This window comes from Heliconius melpomene, chromosome 5 (assembly GCF_056956725.1).
Source record: "Heliconius melpomene rosina isolate 202511_hmr_F chromosome 5, ASM5695672v1, whole genome shotgun sequence".
Classification (NCBI taxonomy): Eukaryota; Metazoa; Arthropoda; class Insecta; order Lepidoptera; family Nymphalidae; genus Heliconius; species Heliconius melpomene.
Genome location: NC_140393.1, coordinates 3355008 through 3371674, shown reverse-complemented (window position 1 = coordinate 3371674; position 16667 = coordinate 3355008). Strand labels below are relative to the sequence as shown.

The window sequence follows — 16667 nt, the reverse complement described above, 5'->3', positions numbered from 1 at the left end:
AGGCACACACTTATGCCAGTACAACGACGCCCTCGAATTATAAATTTATATCTATGAATACTAACTTAAATCTAAGTAGGTATACCAAAATTGAGTAAGTAAGTTAAAAGAAAAATAAAACCTTACATATCCTATGCTACTAATATTATAAATGTGCAAGTTTGTGAAAATGGATGTTTGTTCCACTTTCACACAAAAACTACAGAACTGATTTAGACGCAAACTTACCGTAATAAAGCCCATATATTAGAATAACACATAGGCTATAGTTTATGTCAAAATTTTGTATAATTTGGCTATAATATAACAATAAGTTTAAGCGGGCGAAGCCGCGAGTAAGTTATTAGTTTGTACAAATGCAAAAGAGTACTCTACATCCTCAATAAAGTAAATATTGTCGAAGCTTACAATATAAGCTTTAGAGCAAACATAGTGTTCATATTAATATCTTGCTATTTTCAATTTCATACCATCGTCATAGATAAACGCACCCTTATGTCATGTTGTTTGAGATTTATGTACAGGCGGAGACAATAACATGCATCATAAATCTGGTTCATGTTTTCCTTATATTTTTTTACATATATAAATGGTTAGATATTTGTTCGATATATTGAAATTTTATATGAATTTATTGAAGGAAATTGTATTTTACTTTCTATGGAATTTTTAATAATACTAGTAAGCATTTGTAAGTTTGCTAGTGTATACGAGGCGGTTATTGGTTCAATTCCTACTTAAAATTAAATTTCATACTTTTATTTCATCGTTCTGCTAACGAGGCAAACCGCGGTGAAGAGTTTCTCCACTTAGCACGGAAAGCATCAAGAATTCGGCGGAATGTGGGGAACAGAAATGTCTGAATGCAGAATGGAGAAACAATGCCTTGATGAGTGGCAAAATTCAATAACCCATTTTGATTATAATTTTTTTTATGTCAATATATAAATATTATATATTTAATTGTAAATATAACATATAAAAAAAAATCCGCTTCACGCTGTATCCCGCACACAGCAGGGTAGGCAGAGGGAACCTAATGTTAAGACACTCCGTTCCACACTTTCTGCCGAATTCTGGTGGCACCAGTCTGTCTCGGTACCAGAAGAAATGGAAATATAAACTTAAATAAATATTTCACTTCCTCGAGTGGGGATCGAACCCACAACCGTCGCGTTACAGTCACAACCTTGCACCCTGCACCATGACGGCCTCATAACATATATGTTGACATATACATATATAAAAAAAACCGCTTCCATTTAATACAATTTTCCAGATTCAATGAATAACTGAAGCACCTCTCATTTCATTTTATATGTGACAATGAAGAAATGACCCGGACTTTTTACGTTTTGCCTTTTATTACGCTTTTACAGTTTCTCGTAAAAACTTTATCGGTGTAAACATCCTTAAACTGTTGGAAACAGAATTTGTTATGATTAGAAACCAGTCAATAAAAAAGAGGTTACTTCAAGAAATTAAGAATACAAAAATTTATTATTGCGGCAAATATAATTTTTTGCTATTTTTTAGCGTCGCTCAACACCAATGAAAAGAAATGAAAATATAAGATTAAATAAATGTTTCATTTCCCCGAGCCAGGATCGAACCAAGAACCAGTCACCTTTACAGTTACACCGTTGTGGCCCAGCGCCACGACTGGCCTGAATATTGCTAATGATGCATATTTTATGCGACAAAACGTTTACAAGTAACAATCAATTTTCATTTATTGCTTAAAATATTATCAAGTACTATTTCTATTTTCATAAATATTTTGGCTGAGCGCTTATCAATAATAAAATGAACTGATTGATGACTGATGATATATTCATACTCATCCTTTTTCATTATTCTTCTCCATTTAATTTATTTCTCCATTTCATATCAAGTATAATAATAACAATAACAATCTTCATATAATTTATTAGGCAATCCATCAAAATTCTGGCTAGTACATCTATCTTGTTTTCCACATCACTTGTTTAGTAAAACAGAGAATAGTCAGAGAGTTTGGTAATACAGTGTCTCAAATTGGGGCACAAGCAGAACTAATTAAAAAAAATCTATCAACTTCTACATCAATAACAATTTCAAGAAAATATTCCAGGAATGTAATAAAACATTTAATATCCTAGCTTCACCTGCACATAACTCATGGAAATTCCTCATCTATTTTAATCAGTTAACCAGCTACGACGTCATATATTCCATGTTTATTGACAATCTCCTCTCCGAAGTTCGATTTAAATTAGTGTTCCGTTTATGACGAATCTTGATTAAATGGTAATAATTTTCCATGTTTTATATACAAGAAGAGTAGGTATTAATATTGTAAAAGTGAAAGCTTGTGAACATGCAAAGCTATTTAGATTTATATTATTATTAGGTGGTTGTCAAAATCTATGAGGAAACCTAACCTAAGCTAGCCTAATATGCCCTAGAGAAAATCTTGAAAAAAATTCGACTTACACACTGATGAAAAAATCTGACATAACCCTCATCAATAAATACGATTGACAACAAAAAAACTAAATGACAACCAAATTATTAAACACAACTACGACAATACCTCCTAAACAACAAACACAACAGTCACTAGTTCCAATATGGCCTCTAAGTTTATATGAAACGATAGAATATTTCGTTATAAAAGCCGCCATTGCAGCCCGTGTCTGACCTAACAAAGCGAGAAAAGCCCGATAGAATTCAATTTGCGGGATCTTGGCCGCTACAAATATTTACTTCGCAAACAACTGGAGGAGACGCAAATTGGGTATCGGGTGCCCATTTGTTGTGCCTATCTATTTAATTGTGTACTTTTAACTATGTGTGTTTGTTGTAAATGTTTCTTTAATTATTTTTTCATTATATTCAATTCAAGACTAATTTAATGATATTAATGGATTTCCGTTGCGTTAACGTATTGTAATTATAGTAGTAGCATTGCAGTATAGTATTTGCAAATTAAATTGTATTGACAATTTAATAATTTTATAGTAGCTATTTTAAAACAAAGATTTTACATTTCATCAGTTTTCTTCACGCCAGTTTTATCCATTAGTATAGAAAAACAGAAATAATTTAAATATAAATAGTCCCCCAAATGGAAATCGAATCCTCAACCATCGCGTTTGCAATAGCCCTTAATAAAAAATCTATACATTTTATCGGAAAACTATGTTTACAAAAATAGTTAGTTACCCATACTTCCACTAAGTAAATGCCATCGCATCGCTATTTCTTTTCTCACATTTTTATTTTACCAAGCTAGTTCTAGGCAAAAAATGCCAACCCCTTTATTTATTTCTCAACTAGTTTGTTAAGTATTCAGTGAAACCGTGAACATAATGGACCAAAGTTTTTTTCTCAATTTACCGGTTTATGGATCATTTTGGTGCTTACGAGGATTTTCCATAGCAATATTTCCAATAGAAGCAATTAAGAGAACATTTTTCTGTTTTAAACTACTTTATGTAGACTCTTTTACGAGAATACTGTTATGATAAAAATGAAATAAATATATGTAGGTACATTTTTTTTTACTTATTTTTTATTTTAGTGAATCGAGAAGGTAGTAAGAATTTATTGAAATTTTATTTGTTTCTCCAGTTTTATACCAAACAGAGAATGTTTTTTATGCTTTTTTAACACGGATAACTTTAAGGATTTACCTTAGTTTTGGAATGATAAAATGTGAAACAAAATAGTATTGATAATATTAATTGTTAGTATAATTTATTTATACATGACATTATTTCTAAATATTCTCTTTGTTTCCATTACCGATTGTATTAAGTGGCGGTAGTGGGCCTTGTCTTTTTCGGTGGATTTCCAATAAAAGCACTAACAACAAAGAACTCGTGTTCATTATGTCCTAACATATTGTCGAGACAATCTGTTATTAGAATTAGTATAAGTTTGAATAAAATAATCATAAAAGCTGGACTTTATGTCAGATTTGTTGGTTCGTCTAACATAATGTTATGGGGAAAAAAAAACAGACCGTATGCCAAATTCTTAATATGTTAAATCAAAAAATAAATAGAGGGTTGTCTCACATATTATTACTATTTATCCCAGAATTTCTCCCGGTTTAGCATATACGCAAGTAAAACCGCGTTAACAACGTGTATTTTTGCTCTTAAATGTTTACATAAAATCCAACGGCTTAAACAAATTTGGAGTCAATTTAATTACAGCTTAAAATCTCCTCGCTATTTTATGTAAAACTGTCTTAACAGATGGACAGATGGATACTAAAGTGATCTTCTATAAAGTTTTAATATTTTCTCTTAGAGATACGGAACCCTAAAATAAAAATATTTTATTAACATGTAAAATAAATATATTACGAGTACATTAATAAAATCAGAAAACTGCAATACAAATTTATACAAAGACCGTCCTCTCACACACGCTGTGGAAATTTACGGAAAATGCCGCGGTTTTAATGGTTGGAACAGCACTTGCAAAGTCACGAATGGTTCGAGTTACGAAGTTAAAATATAGTGAGAGTGGATAGAAAAGTAATTGTCGAAGCAGTTTCCTATAATATATATCCTGCTCTGGCTTGGCTTGATTAAACTGTAAATACATCGCTTTCTAATTTCATTTTCCTTGTATTTTCCATTGTGATTTCTTTTTTTAGATCTATAATTGTGTACTCTAATAGTTACCTATACCAATTTTTATTTTCATATAATACATTCTAATGTAAATTATCATTAAGTTTAAGAAAACGCTCATATATTACATACATATAAAAGTTCTCTCAAGTAAAATTAATGATTAAAATTAATGAATTAATGATAAGTGAAATTAATTTAACTATATTAATAATTTTATCAAGAACATTGTATATTAAAGCTTAATAAATATATTAAATAATTAATAAACAAATTCTGTGTTGAGTCCACTACTTAACGTATAATACCTTCAGAATTTGGTGGAAAGCGGCAAACGAAAGTATTTAATGGGAACGTCGTATATTAAAACTAGGCTCCCAGGTTCCCTCAGCCTACGCTGCTATTACTATATGCAAGAAACTCCGTGAAGCTAAAAAACTTAATAAAAAACAAAGCTCGTTGCGTTTTCTAGTAGTTCCTTGTGAAATTTCTATTAGAAGTGCAAATATTTGTGCTGCATCAGGAAAGCTCTATGGCGGGAGGACCCGCAAATTAAATAAGAAAACAAAATACAAACATACTAAAGCAACACAGTTAATATTGAAATATTTAGGTAATTATTTAAGTTGTAAATTATGTTATTTTGTGTATTTATTGTTCATTAAAGATGTCAGGGGAGGTTATTTAGTAAGTTAGTTATTACCGTTTCCCCTTCCATTACCTTTTATGTAATTTATAATCTATTTTATTGATAACTAGTGGACCCGAACGCGGCTAAGCCCGCTTGAACTTTACGAATATTTATTAAATATATTTATGAAACTATTTTCAGTTTTCAATAGAGAGATGTGTTAAGTAAGCTCATTTTGGGTGACGTTTTCTAACAACAAACTTTGCAAATCGTTGTTTAGCAACGGTGTCCAACCGTTGCTAAACAACGATTTGTTATTAACATGTCAGAATAAATTGCATGCCAAATTAATAAGTATTTTAATATATTGGTATATATCGATAATATTAAAAATATGAGAAAAAAAAGTATCCTATGTTCAACCCGAGACCCTCAAGTATCTCTTTATGAGTATTTTATCACAATTAAATTAGCGGTTTGGCCCTGATTGCGTAAAAGACAGACAGACAGACAGAGTTATTTTCGAATTTATAATATAGGTATGGATGTATGGATAAAAAGGTTAGTCGTCTATTACTATTTTGTCGTAAAAATATTAAATGCACATACACACTTGTCAACGGTGTTATTGTAAATATTTTAATATCGTAATGTTATTTTATACAACTTGCCTATATTGGAAAACAATAAATCGTTAGTCTCGTCGTACTTGAGTAGCGTACCACTTCACAATTCAATTGTTCGACAATCTTAAATTATTCATCTAGGAAATGAGCATTTTACGCTGTGCTTTAAACGCCGAAGGCATTATATTTTTGCTTCGATAAACGTTTTATTAATAGGGAACCTCTAGCAATGGATAATCTTCCCCCTAAAATATAGGTTTGTTCCTAGCTTAGGGGGTAGGCAACCATTTTATACTGTGTAACTTGTACGCCTCTTTCATGTAACGCTTTGTTGTTTATGTACTTAGTTACTTTCTTTTGTGGAATTTTTTTTTTTATAATTTTTTAATAGTTCCGCCACTCAACATTCGCATACACTCGATAATCCGGTGGAAAGTGGGGAATAGAAGTGTTTTAATAGGAACGGATTGTCATAAACCTAACTTCCCAAGTTCCCTCTGGGTACCCAGCTATTTGCGGGATGCAGCGTGAAGCTACATAATATATAATGTTTTATTTATAGCTCAAAAGGAGGAAAAAAATTTCTGTTTCGCAGAAAATGTGTAAAGTATAAAATATAATTTTTTAAGAAACAGATATTAAAAAAAAAACGATTATTCTTAATTTAACGACAAGTTTCTTTTCTCTAACCATATCGATAAATTAACAACAATATATCTATATATAGTATATTAGTTTCTTGTCTCAATAATAAATGAGATCTGATATTAAAATGAGAACATCGGCTGAATAAATCAAAAACAAAACTATTTTACTGTTAGAAGCAAATATTTGTTACGTATCAATATGCTCGTAGTTCTGCGAGCGCCGAGGGCGAACACAAATTAAATAAACCAGCAATAGTATATTGAATATTTGTTATTGTTTATATTGTGAAATATATAAATATAAAATATTATGTGGCCTCCCTTGTTTTTAATCCTCTCTTATAATAAACAGAAGGCAATGTCTAATTTCCAAAGTGTGACAGAATTGTACGACCCCCAAAGCATGATAAAAAATCTTTCTAGAGTGGTGAAAGTACAATAATTCCCCTGATTAAAGATTGAACCCACAACCATTACGTTTTATAACTTTCGAACGAAGCAACCGATGGGTGTTAGCTTTCAAGATTATAAAACAAGAAAGGTGTATTGGATTTGAGACGACAATGCGAATTTTAATGAGTATTTTATTTATATTTTTCATTTATTTTCATTTTATGTAAGACATCACCATCTTTAAAATAAAAATATTTTTTTTTAACATACAATATAGATAAATTAATTACTATTTTAAGCTTGTGAGACACCGAATCTGTTGTGAAACAATGTGATATATTGTTTTAAATACAACTTTGTCTTATATACTTACCAAATTAAAAACTACATAGCTAATAAAGAAAAAAACATTGAAAAAACAAAATGTATTAGAAAATGATTGGCATTTAAAATTGCTTTAAGCCAGCCGGCTTGTGTAAAAAAGTTAAACACTCCACGGGATAAACTTGATGAAATAATAAATGAGGTTCTGGGCGTAAATTTCATACATAATTGATTGGTTAATAACCATTTACCGAAAAGAATCGCCTTAGGTTACACTTTTTCAGTACTTTAACTTTTGACACTTATTTTTTCTTTACTCTCATTCAATTAGTTTAAAATGGAATTGTTGGTATTGAATTATTATACATAAAATTACCGGCAACAATAGTTACAAATATAACTGTACTAATAATTAAATGATCTTTCATTGTCCGAATAATATTAACATTGCGGTTTCGTTACATATCTACGGTATTATATACTATTTTAAAACAACAAATAACAATAAAAACATAAAAGTTATATACAAGCATTAGCAAAAAAAAATCTATAAAATAATTCATATGTTAAATATGAAAACACTACATAGTAAATGGCGGAACCTAACGCTGTACTCTACCTTATACCAAAATGGTTATAAATTGAAAAATATTTAAAACGATATCATTAGTTGCGTAGGTTGATGATGTCGGTTATATGAAAACAGACAATCAATCATTCGCAAATCTATTCTTGTTCGGGGCTCGTATCATTCATAGTAGCGGCAACCTATTGTGCTTATACAATGAGAGGCTTGTATAAATTACCCTATATGAAAATGTCGACAGTTTTATTATTAACCATTTAATCGTATATTTTAGGGTAGACTAGTGGCTATTCACCAGGCCAGTCGTGGCCCAGAGGCACAAAGTGTTACTCTAAGCCTACTGGTTGTGGGTTCGATACCTACTTGAAGAAATTAGATATTTATTTAAAATTTATGTTATAGGGGTAGAGTGCGACGTTGATTTCTCCCACTCAACGCGTAATCCCTCCAAAATTCTGTGAAAAATGGGGAACGGAGTCTTTTAACACTAACTTTCGTCTGCGTACCCTGCTGTGTACGGGATATAGCGTGAAGCAGATTTATTTTTATTTTTATTAAGATTTAGTGGCTATTTACGAAATACCAGAACCATTGTGGTCCAGCGTAAGTTCAGAACTACACACGCTAAGGTTACAGGGATTATTTTCTAATTGGGAAAACGCTATAAATGTTTTGTAAACGGACTAATACTTCTTAGAGACCTTTCAATTAATATTCAAAAGGAAGTAAAGGTAAAATTTTTGTATGAAATGGAAAAATGGAAGTAAAGAGGGGGGTTTTGTATATATTTCGCAACAATATCTATCTACTACTTCAAACTACCAAAACCAAAGCAATTTGCCAAAATACTCAATATTTATTTCTTATTCACATTAACGCTATATAAATATTTTATAACATCAACTTAACTATACATTTCACGCCCAATAAGACGCGTCTTGCTAATATCAATAATTAGAGAACAAGTCTAGACAAGGCAATAAATAATAGCTTGTCATAAATGTTTCAAAGAAAGTCTATATAAATATTCTCCAACATTCTCCAGCAATTTACAGGTCCAGCTCTTCAATTTGCAACATCACGTACGATTGTACTACACTGCAAACATGGTAATTGGGGCGTATCGTATGTACGATTTATTTATCCTCCCCCCCATTTGTAATATTGGTTGATATTTATCATATAAATTTACGTAGAATTGTTATATTTCAATTTAAAATATTACGTATATTCCTTTGTGTTTAAGATGATTGTTCTTTATTTTTCTGTATAATTAAAGTTTGAAATTATAAAATAAAAATTAAATTAAATCAACTTCACGCAGTATCCCGCACACAGCAGGGTAGGCAGAGGAAACCTAATGTTAAAACACTCCGTTCTCCATTTTCCGCCGAATGAAATTATCATTTTAAATTAAATAATAATTTTCACACACTAGTGACTTGGTGGATAAGTATCTTATTATAATCTTGAAAATCCGTTGTTAATAAGTAAGTTAGTAAGTTTAGTTGGTCGTGATGAAAAGATGCACAGATACAAGGCGACGAGACGAGACCAGAGTGCGTAGATGGTTTGGGCAAATATGGCGAATGAGTGAATGGTTGATGAAAAATAACAAAAAAAGGCTGCCTATGCAAGAATGAGTAATAAGAGAGGCAGTTGGAGACTTTGGTTGACCTCAGTGTTGGACTGGAGAACGATATATATAAGAGGCTGATGACTGTGGACGAGGCCAAACAAGTATGTAGAAACCGTAGCATTTAGCTCTCTATTCTCTCTGATCACATCGCTAGTAATAAAAAGTAAATAATAAAAAATTACACTGTACCTATTTATAAAACAGTTTTTTAAATGTTTGAATTATACCAAGCATACGAACGCCATATTAAAGGATCAAATAAATTTATTCCACCATCCTCCCACACGTAAGAAGCCACTCTTATAATTCTGCAATGTACGACAGAAATGTAATTAAGGGCTTCAAGGATAATTTAAGAGCACGTATGCGAATAAAATTAATTAAAATATGTTTTTAACTTTTTTTATTTAATTTAAATATATTTTTTTAAAAAAGAAAATAGCAATCACATTTCATGGTGCAGGATCACAAATGCATTTATATTATTAGGGGAATAAATTGTTATCTTTTAATATTTTTATCATCTTCATTGTGGTGCTAAGGCAAATCGCGGTGTTGGTTTCCGCCACTCAACAAACAATGCTTTAAAAAATTCGGCGGATACTTAGAAACGGAGTATCTTAACAATATGTTTCCTCTGTCTGTGCCTAAGCGAGGGTCCTTAAACTTATCACAAGTAAGAAATAAAAACTAAATATTTGAAAAAATAAATAAAGAATAGAAATATATCAAGACAAGATAAAGTCGTTAAGTTAGTAAGTAACGAAGCAGAATGCCTGCCTATAAAGGCATTTCAGGGTTTTGCCTTCCATTTGGACTCTCCATCATCAAATCAGTAACGACATTTTAATATTGTCATGTTCCATAAAAAGAAAAAAATATTGGAAGCAGGTGGAATTTAACTTCTTAAATTGTAGTATGTAGTTATTATAAAAAGATCGAAAAACGTTAATAAAAACGCGCTATAAATAAAATATATGGGTCATAATCAGAAAAAGTGCACATTTTGTGTCTTTTCTTGTCCCGCTACTTTGAATGCATTTTAAAAATACAATTTTAAAGATAATTTAAATATTTTGCCATTTAAGATAAATTTACTTATTAACTTAAAGATTTTTGTAATATCTTAAATGTATTAAGGCTAATAATAGTATTTTTTGTTAGTTGCAAAAAACTTTTCAAAATGCTTCCATACAATTTTTCGTGTCCCATTCACCACTTTACTTTTTAAAAATTGGTTTGTTACGAATATTTATGGTTTTATTTGATTTCAGATATGTTTATATTACTTTACTTTATGCATAATATTAAATAGAACTACTTTTATTGATACATTATTTAATAAATAATATATATTAATTAACTAAATTTGTCCCAAAATATTGTCTTTTCGTTACTCAGGGCTAGTAACGTACAATTAAATTATGAACGCAATTATTTTGAATGGTGTTTAATATTATTCTTTATTGTGGCACCATTATTCTAAAAGTCAATGCTGTCGTAGCTACAACCAGTAGTGTTCTCGCAGCAGTTGAGGGGTTCAAATGTTTTAAAGGGAATGCGTAAAATTACATCTCAGGGTTATAAACGGCTTTTATTTTGGTAAGTATTCTATAATTTGGTTTTCTTGTTTATGTTATTTGCTTCTTTTTACAAAATCTCAAAAAAGAACGTCAGTGCTTGCACATGCAACACGTGGCTTATGAGCAAATATTTAAAAAGGTTAGAATTTCTCAGACTTCGTTCTCAATTTCGTTATATTTCGTTACGTAACGAAACTGAGAAAATATGAAGCCTAGTTCACAATTACGGTACCAATGTTTTCTTATATATGTTTATAATAAAATTTTATCGAACCGGTGCTTGTATATGGAAGATATGTATATAAGAAAAAAAAATTGCTGGCATATGAAAAAAATTATTAGTGACTTTTCATAACGTAAAGTAACCAAAAATAATGATTTTTAAGTTTTTTTGCATGTTTGCTTGTTTGTCTATGTGTTTGTGCACGCTAATCTCAGAAACAGCTGAACCGATTTAGTTAAAATTTATTTTTATTCTTTCTGAAATTAGTTGTGATTTTGTGATTATTATTTTTTGATATATATTTTTGTATTTTCAGTAAGCGTAAGCTCCTATGTCAAATGCTGAAACAAATGCTTTTTTTTTTAGATATAGAGAACGTCTTAAAAAGACCAATCCTATTAAATATGAAGATATGCGGAATAAACACTTACAAAGCATTAAACTTAATTCCAATGATAACGACTCAAATTTTGATATATTTTAAAGTGAATTTAATTTTATCATTAACTTTGTGATCTCTAACTAGAAATATAAGTTTATTACGTTACGAACTAGCATTATTATATTGTTAATATTCTCACTTTGTTATGTTTTCTTCTTACATTTATAATCTGTTAATTCAACGATTGAACCTTTAAAATTTTGATCTGTGTCTCATTAAATAAAAAAAACAATAGTTTTATTCATATAATATCGTTATTTTGTTGTGTATAATGCCTTATGTCATCAGTTTCGTAACAAACATTATCAGTGTTGTTACTTATCAGTTACGTTACGAATTCGAAAATGTCCACTTTTCTGATTATGACCCATATACATATTCTACAAATACAAGCGTAGAACGGTTAAAAATTACAGTGAAAAATAGAAATAACAAAAAGAAAAACACAAAAATGAGCAAAGTAACATCTGGTTGTAAAAATAACTTTTCCTATCACAAAGCGAAAACAAGCGCGATAAACAAAACATTTCATTGTTCTGACAAGGAATAATCTTTTAGGATCAAAACTGAAAAGTAATGTTATGACACTTCTTATATAATTTTTTTTTAGCTTCACGCTTTTTTCTTTCTCTCGCCTAGAGGGTTACAGAGGGAACCTAGTGTAAAAGCATAATATATTATTGTTATCGTTAAAATAGTATTCATATACTTATAAAGACAGGTGCTACATTTGTTTAAATATTTGAAAAATAAGCTATAAAATTTTGAGTTTTTTATATAATTTTAATTTAAAAGAAAAGAATTTTTTGAAAGAAACTAGTTAAGTTGGACTTTCCACGCGATCTTAAGATAAATGGTCTTGACATACGGACCTTTGTATATGTATAAAGGTTCCATTTGTACTTTTTGAGGTACGGAACCCTAAAAAATACCTTGCTTCGCCAACTACAAGTAGTGACAATGCTGAATAAATTGTATGGCTCTTCTTACATTTCAGTATCGACGCTAGCACAATTTTCTTACAAATTCTATATTGAGAAAACTCAATTGTACAAACAAGACTATAAGTCTTGTTTGTACAATTGAGTTTTCTGTTCTGTTTTTGTATATTTTTTACTACAAGTATTAAAAGCTTTACTTACAAAAATAACTGGAATTTTCAGAATTAATTTTGAACTGAACCAAGAGCTTAGTGTTTTTACCACGAAAATATTATTTAAGGTTACAAAAATGTCATGTCATTTACATAAAATTTACTTTAATTTGACAGCTAAAAAATAGCAAAGAGCAAAATTATACTAACTTAACTAAAATGTAAATATTTTTACTTGAGTTTAAGCTTAAATTAATTTAAATTGCTATAAAGACACCGTGAAAAATTTATACACATTAGTATACTAATTTAGTTTTAAATGTTCTGTTGAAGAAAATTTGTTTTTGGAAAGGATTATTCTGTCTTAATTTTCATATTTATGAAAAATAAACCGAAAAAACTATCAACTCGCTCTAAAATGAGCACAAAATTACACAAGATAATAAAAACAAGTTTCAAAATAAAATAGAAACTGTCTTAAACTGTCTGCAAAATAATTTTTCAAATGCACGCCTGATTTATTGTACTAAGTTCAGTTGAGATCCAAACATACGCTACTCTTACGTCCCGACGCATGAATAAAATAAGGGCGAGGCAGCTCACCGTATAAAATAATGTTTTAACAGTATTACATATATATTTCAAAATCTAACTAGTATAACTATTTAGAAAACTACTTTTAAATTACATATATATGCCTTTATTTCCAAATTTACCTTTATTTGTGTGTAGGTAACTGATTTGTATTGTACTTGGAATATAAAAAATATATTGTTATTATATTTATCTATATAAAATCTAAGTGTTAAAAAAATACATATAAATTCTGTGTACATTTTCCATTCTATTTCTCTTTCTTTTTTACACTGTTGCACATAGGTGAAGAAATCTAAAAAAAATTTAAAGATTTATAATGAAAAACTCATATCTATGTGCGCAAGATCTCCAAAAGGATAACAACAAACGGAAAAAGCGTGGAAAGCCGTGAATGAAAACTGTGTATTCTATATACTTAAGTAATAAAAATTACTTGTAGTCCTTTATTTTAAAGAATTTTATTAATACCTTAACAAAAAGAAAATACGTAAAAATTCTCTTTGAATTTTTACTATTGAGTTTATTCCTTTTTTCTTCTTTTTTTTGCGAACGATAACCGTTGCTATTTTTTTGATGTTCGAAATAGCCTAGAGGCAGTGACGACATTCACTAGGTGAGCAATTTTCTATGAAGTAATTTCCTTTGTTTTTAGTACACAAAATTCCTTTTTCCTTTCCTTATAATTTTACAGTAATCACAAAATACAGGCGACTATCTCTCTCATTATTTATCAGTAAATCAAGCAGTAAAAGTAATTATAATTTAGTACAGTGTAATTTAAAGTTATTCCACATTTAATAATTACAAAATTTTACGTAGCGGAATTTGTCCACATCGCGTAGCTTCAAATCCCACTACGTTCCAATTATTAAACATTTCCTAAATAAGCATTTTAATATATTTCATACCAAATACGATAAAAACAGCAAAAACTTAAAAAACAAATACATATAGAATAGAACTAGAACATAATAAAAGAAAACATAAAAAATAGAGATTGTAAAATAAAAAAAAATCACAATCCTGCATCTGGTGAACGTGATACCGCATAATTTCCTTACGTACGACAGCAAGAAGTTTGGCGACCAGCCAAAATGGCTGGCTGTGCTATCTAGGAGGTGCTTCACGAGGAATATGTCTCTCTCAGGATAGCTGAAATTGTTAGAGGTATTAAAAGTTTTGTTAGCAGTGGCTAGTGCTGTAATCCTGTTGGAAACAACGTGTAATGTATGAGGTAGACGTGGCAAAGTTAAGATTTGTATCGTTAATTTGTATCTTAATGATTTATTTGTGCAGAAGCTGTTCTGGCACAGTGGCATAAGCGTCTGTAACCACGATAGTTGCGAGTTCGATCTCACTCACGAACTCGAGGAAATGAATAAAATTTAAGTTTAAATTTTATAAGTATTGTACCATACTGCATAGACAAAATATTTTTAGAAAACGTGCAAAAAATTAAAACTGCAAATATTAAAATAATTCGAAATCGGAACCACAATTTGTAGAGTGCTGTAATAAGGCTTGAAAATAAAAAAAGAAATACCTTAGTATTAAGTGAAAAGCAGATAACGTAAACACTGTACATAAGAGATTTACCAGCTTATCATCTTAAAAAGACGTGTTTACTCAGTCGTGGTGATTCTCCTCGACTCGTTAGCTGGTTCACAAAAAAGGCAGCCGTCAATATAGACGTAACAAATACCTCAAATAGCTTTACAGCCAGGATAGGATAGAATAGGCCGTAATCCGTCAGGCAAAAAGTGAAAAAATCAACGTTTTATTCCGCGCCGTTAAACAAAAAAGGGACTAACTTTGAATAATTTTCTTCATCGTTGTTTATCATGATCGTTACATGGGAAGCCCCAATTACCATAAAAGGAATACCTTTATGGTACTGTCGGAGTGGACTATAAATATATACATGACAAGAAATAATTGTATCCTAAAATGTTTTTAGGAGAAATTTTTTGCTTGTGTAAAGCGGTTGTCTGAATAATCCGATTTTCACAGTTTTTGCCAAAAGGCCAGTCGTGGTGCAGGTGTACAAGCATTTGACTGTAAACCCGATATGTTATGGGTTCGATTCACACTTCAGGAAACCAAATTTTTAATATTTTCATTTCTGCGTTCTGATGGCGAGGCAAAGTGTCTTGTTGGGTTCCACCTATCAACACGCAATGCCTTCAGAATCTGGGAAGTATCTTATAATACTAGGCTCCCTCCCTCGGCTTTCCCTGCTATATGCGAGATATAGCGTAAAGCTTAAAAAAAATTGTCAAAAGTTCTCTTAACAAGACTTATATTATCTCTTTCTCAGGTCTTATCTTAAAATTTATGGACCAACCTCCCAGTCAGCACAGTTCGGCTCCATATGCTACTTTGGGTAAAGCCTATATAATATATGGTGAGATATTTTAAATAGCGTCCAGTTTCAGAATATTTTTTTACTCTTACTTTTGTTTAAACTGTGCAACTTTGCACAGAATTTAGTGAAGGTCTGGAGGTCTGGAAGTCTTCCGTGTTTATGTATAACCTGGCGAAACTCAACACCGCGCTCTGATTTTGTTTTATTTTCCTCGAGTGGGGATCGAACTCACAACCAGTCTCATTTACAATCACAGGCTTGAGCCCCTGCGTATATTATATAGAAGTGTAAATAAATATTAAAAACAAAAAAATAAAAAATATAGTCGAAAAGCCTCAACAAAAAAAAAGAATTACGATGTTTTAAAAAAGGCAAGGCGTCAAAGTGTTTCATGGGATACCTATACGAGTATTTTTATATATAGAAGTAAACCGGGCGAGTGCCGCGTAAAACCGTGCTAAGTGACCTTTTAATGTGGACCTTATACTTTAATATTGTTGGAATATAACAAAAATAGATTAACAGGGTTAATTTTCTATTAATATCTAAGATTTTAAAGAATCTGTTAAGATAATATTTATTTGAGCGAAGAACAAAAGAGCTATTTCTTTATTTATGAACATGGCTTTACCAGCGGCTTCGCTCTTATTGTCAAATAGAAATAACAGTAATTATATATGACACATTATTCTAAAATACCTGAAGGAACCCTGACCGGAGTTACATTAGGTTATAATATTACTTTAATAAACAAACACTACTATTCTACTTCATAAGTAAATATGTATATGATGGTAATTTACCTTTTTTTTACTTATTTGAGTTAAACAATTGAATGTTTAAGTTGAGACTTTCGAAAGGTTCACAAGGATTGGATCGGAGGAGAA

The 16667-nt window shown here is 30.4% G+C and overlaps 1 protein-coding gene across 4 annotated transcripts in view; it reads right to left on the bottom strand.

Annotated features, from left to right (window-relative positions):
* The window catches only part of LOC146538920 (uncharacterized), a 161127-nt gene that overhangs the window by 54234 nt on the left and 90226 nt on the right, over positions 1-16667 (bottom strand). The window lies entirely within an intron of this gene.